Here is a 4,986-nt window from a genome sequence, read left to right as displayed (position 1 = left end):
CATCCAAAGCATCATATAATTGAGAAACCCCCAATCTACGTGATCATAGGCTTTTTGTATATTCATCTTGCACACAACACCCTTTTCTCCCCCTCTATGCCTAGAGTCAAGGCATTCATGGGCAATTAAGGCACTATCCAAAATTTGCCGACCCAGAACAAAAGTGCTTCGATTATTGGAGATGATGCTTTTAATTATATTCCGTAAACGAATTGATGTAGGACATGAAATTAAATATGGCATGTAAGATTTCAAGCTTTAGATCATATCAATTTTAAACACTCACAAAATTCCACATCCCACATACGATCAAACATTCAACAAGGGGAATCTATGCGGGTCCAAGCCTACACACGTTTAGGGCTGGATCAAATAAAATTATAAATCAAACAATGCCCAAAAGAGTGTAAGATTCATCCACTCTTACAAAGGATTGTTCCCCAATTCAAGAGATTCACCATGTTCCAATTCAGGGAAAGTCTAGGGTTTGCAAAAGTTGGAAAAAACTTAGAATTTGGGATTATCTAGGGTTAAGGTTAAGGATTTAAGGTGAGATAAGAGTGAAATATGGGAAAGAGAATAACCTGAAATAGTCCACACGTGTGGACAGCAGCCCAGCCCAGCCCAGCCCAGACGCACATGCGTGGGTTCCTGTCCACATGTGTGTGGGGCCCACAAAAATGAAAATGGTCAGCTAGGGGTTGGTCAGCCAAGGGAGGTCCACCCTCACGCCAAGTTTCATGTCAATCCGCGGTCCGGTGTGTGCGTGGTGCTCCGCCAAAGTTTCGACCCCTTAGTGGGCGAGAATTTGAAAATCTGTTGTAAAGGAGAATTTGGGTGCAAAGGAAAAATAACTCTGAAGATGGGAAGGCTGTGGGAAATGATAGATGTGGGGTGTAGGAGGTGGGGATGATTTTGGATAGTTGTGGCTTCGTACCACGGTAGTTAGCCCTTCGAGGAATAGAGGGTTTCGCACCCAATTAGCTTCTTCAACTCCGAGGAATAGAGAAGAAAAAACACAGAATTTTATTTAAAAACTTCAATGAAAAAAAACCTACATGGGGTTGCCTATTCATAAGAAAACCCTAAACCCCAAAAGCCGCACCATGTGCGCACACTATTACTTAGAGACAAAGTAACAAAAATAACAACTAATCGACGCAATCAAAACCGTTCATGATGTTTTTAATAACGATAATAACCAAAACTCAAAATCCTCGATCATCTAGGGTAGTGGGCCACAATCATGAGATCCAATGGTGGAATCCCTATGATGATCGGGTCCACTCTAATGCTGCATAGCATGGCCCCCCAACTCAGAGATCCTCCGTAGATGTCGTCGATCCAGATCGATAGTGGGGCTTTCCTCCTCCTTGAGTACGTGCGTAGGGTAGGGGGCGTGCGCGTGCGCATAATGTCCCCATCACGAATCACAAGAACCTTTGCTAAATTTTCGTAAAGCCCTCCTACAAGACTTATCGGACAAAAGTCTTTTAAATATTCCGCACCAGAAACCTTTGAGATGATGGCAATAAAGGATGCACCAATATTGAATGAGAAGCGACCCCTTTCATAAAATTCTAACATGATGTTCATAACGTACCCTTTGACCACTTCTCAAAAAAATTAGAAGAACACCACTGGAAATCCGTCCAGACCTGACGCTCTTAACTCTCCCCAAGGAATCAATGGTAGCTTTGACCTCATCCTCCGTGAAGGGGGCCTCAAGCAAAGCAGCTTCTACCTCCGAAAAGCAATTGAAGATAAGGTTGTCCAGCTTAGGCCTTCTCTACTCCTCCCCCAACAACAAAGCCGAGGGATTTCTATTGAAAGATGTTCCTTACCTTCAATACGAGTGTCGTTGACAACTATGCTGCTCATTGTGTTTATCCTTGCACAAGCGCTAACAATATTGTGGAAGTACTTTGTATTTTTACCTCCCTCGTTAATCCAAATGCTTCTTGATCGTTAGCTCCATTTAATTTCATCTTCTTTAACCCTCCCAGCATAATCTTGAGTGAGCTTGACCCTTATAGCTGATTCTTCTGAATATAGCGCATCTACCTCCGCTTTAACATCCAAGGCCTATGAGGGCAATTTCAACAGTCTTTGCATTCCTTTTACCCATCTCCACCTTCTTCCAATATGTAATCTCTGCTTTCAATAATTTCAGACTATGAGTGAGCTTGAAGCCAGCAAAGCCTTCCACTTTGAAAGAAGTTCACCAATCCTCAAGCTTATGCAGAAAGCCGTTGATCTTTAGCCAGCTTAGCTCAAATCTAAGGGGTTTCAGCCCCCAATTCTCTTCAACTACAGCCAACTGCACGAGACAGTGATCTGAAACTGGTTTCAGTAGGGCCCTTTGAGAAACAAGAGGAAAACTTTTTATCTAGCCTAGCGAGACAAGAAAATGGTCTATTCTGGACATAATTGCGCATGATTGTCCGTTAGACCTCATGAACTTCCCTGCTTTCAAAGGCAGATCTGTCAGCTCATGGGAATCAATCCAATAAGAGCAAGTTCGCATGCTCCCTATAACTCTACCCAGTGTTCGAAGTATCGGTATCGCTACAAGTTTCGCTGGCAGGGATATGCAAACAATATCGATATCGTCGATAATATCGCTGATAGCCGGAAATGCGGGGAAACATGGGAAAAACAGTGGAATTTTTAGCGAAACTTCAGGAGATGTTAAAATGTACATATTTGCATATTTAAAAATTAAAAAATTGTAAAAAGAATGCATACATAACAAGTTTCCATTTAATGGAGCCTTAAAAGCATGTGTTGTTGTAAGAAATCAGTCCAACCATCCCATCCGGCCTATTTAACCATCCAACCTTCCATCCTAACATCCATCAATATTGTAAAATATCAACAACACATGATATTTCACCAAGAAATCATCAACAATTGGAAAGGAAATGGAAGATTGTGGTCTCAATATCGCGCATGTTATGATATCGATAATATCGAGATATTATCAATGACAAATTGAACACTACATACAACCATGTGCCCATTGAAAAAAAAAATTGAAATAAAATTTTTTCTAATAAATAAAATTTTAATGGTATCAATTTGTTGGCAATATTATTGAAATATCATCGATATACTTATGATACAAGCATTACCTAGAATTTATATAGTCGAAAATATTGGTAATACATTGGCGATATTGATGCATTGGTAATACAAGTGACACCTAGAATTTACATGAAAATATTGGCAATTACATTAGCAAAATTGATACGTTGGCGGAACTTTGCGATACATTGCTAATAACTGGAATTTTTTATACTACTAGCATTATCAGTATCGCTACCAGTGTTATCAGTATCGTTGAGTTGAAGATAAAGATAATATCAGAGATATTTCGATAATATTGGAGATAATTCAAGCACTGACTCTGCCCCATTCGATTTTGCAAGTCAAAGGGCACATTTCTTAGATTGGAGAGGTTGGGATTTGCCATTAATCCTTTTACAAAATGGTTTGATTATCGGTAGTGAGCAAATATCACCTTAAAGATAGTGATACTGTGATGCTCATCTAGCCTATCTCTAATAAGTTTCTTTTCATTTTCCACCCCCATTCCTAAAAGAAAGCATTTTATATTTGAACAGTTCTCAAATTTGCCAGGTATCAGTCATGCTACTTGGTTTCCTAGTAAGGTGGCATCCCAACCTATAAATTTATCAAAGAGATGTGCCCTGATTATCATCTCTTGGCAGCAATTGATAGGCACTAGCAATGGCCGATTACAAGTTCCCTTTTAAGGCCTAGGCCAGGCCTATGTCCTAGAAAAACACACCAATCCCCTGGCCCATTTGGCTGCATCAAGTGCGTCCACATTGATAAACACTAATAACGTCCTGCTGGATCTTCCCTTTTCTACGGTCCCAAACAGGCTCAGATACCATTACAAAACTAGGTCCCAACCCCATAATTAGCATCAAAGGCCCAAAATGTGCCCAACACGGCCAGAAATAATTTACATATAAAAAAATTGGGATTACCTTGCCCACTTTAAGTACCAGGCATGTGTAGAGCTGTACACGAGTCGATTTGAGTCGAGCTTGGCACAGCTCGGCTCGACTCGGCCAGTACCAAACCCAAACTCGAACTCGGCTTGGCTTGGTCCTCGAGCCTGTTTGGCCAGCTTGACTCGGATCGGTCAGCAGCTCGGGCCAGTTCGAGCCGAGTTCAAGCCTGTGTAGCATTTTATCAAACACCTGAAATGCATCTTAAATTTCTCCTAGAATGCAAAACAGTAACGACACTTTACAGCTATTTCATCAAACACCTGACGTGCAACATCAAAATCAAACACCCGACATGCATCATCAGAATCAAGCAAAATCAAACACCAGACATGCAGCATTAGAATCAAGCAAAATCAAACACCAGACATGCAGCATTAGAATCAAGCAAAATCAAACACCAGACATGCAGCATTAGAATCAAGCAAAATCAAACAACTGACGTGTAGCATCAGAATCAAACACCCAACAAGTAGCATTAAAATCAAACACCTAACAAGCAGCATCAAAACCAAACACCCAACATATCCATTCTTTTATCACCAACACTTTGTTGAGTCATTTCATCAAACACTCGGCGAGCAACATCCATTACAAAATAACCGAGTCACCGATCTGATTTGATCCAAGTTGGTTTGAGTTGAGGTTCGATCCGAGTCGAGCCAAGCTCGGGCAAGCTAAAACTTGGCTCAAAAAATTTTTGAGCTCCAAAAACCAGCTCGACTCGGTCCGAATCCAACTTCGAGCCGAGCCGAGTCGAGCTTTTTCGAGTCAAATTGAGTGAGCTGACCAAGCTAACTCAACTCGTGTACAGCTCTAGGTGTGCAATATGCAGCATGAGACAGTAGGTGCTTGTGACCATGTGCCACAAACGCCCCTGCATACTCAATGCAATTTACATGAACATGTATTTCATCTATGTCAGCAAAAGAGAAGGAAAGAC

The sequence above is a fragment of the Magnolia sinica genome, chromosome 4 (genome assembly GCF_029962835.1).
Source record: "Magnolia sinica isolate HGM2019 chromosome 4, MsV1, whole genome shotgun sequence".
NCBI classification, from domain to species: Eukaryota; Viridiplantae; Streptophyta; class Magnoliopsida; order Magnoliales; family Magnoliaceae; genus Magnolia; species Magnolia sinica.
This window is presented reverse-complemented; position numbering follows the sequence as displayed.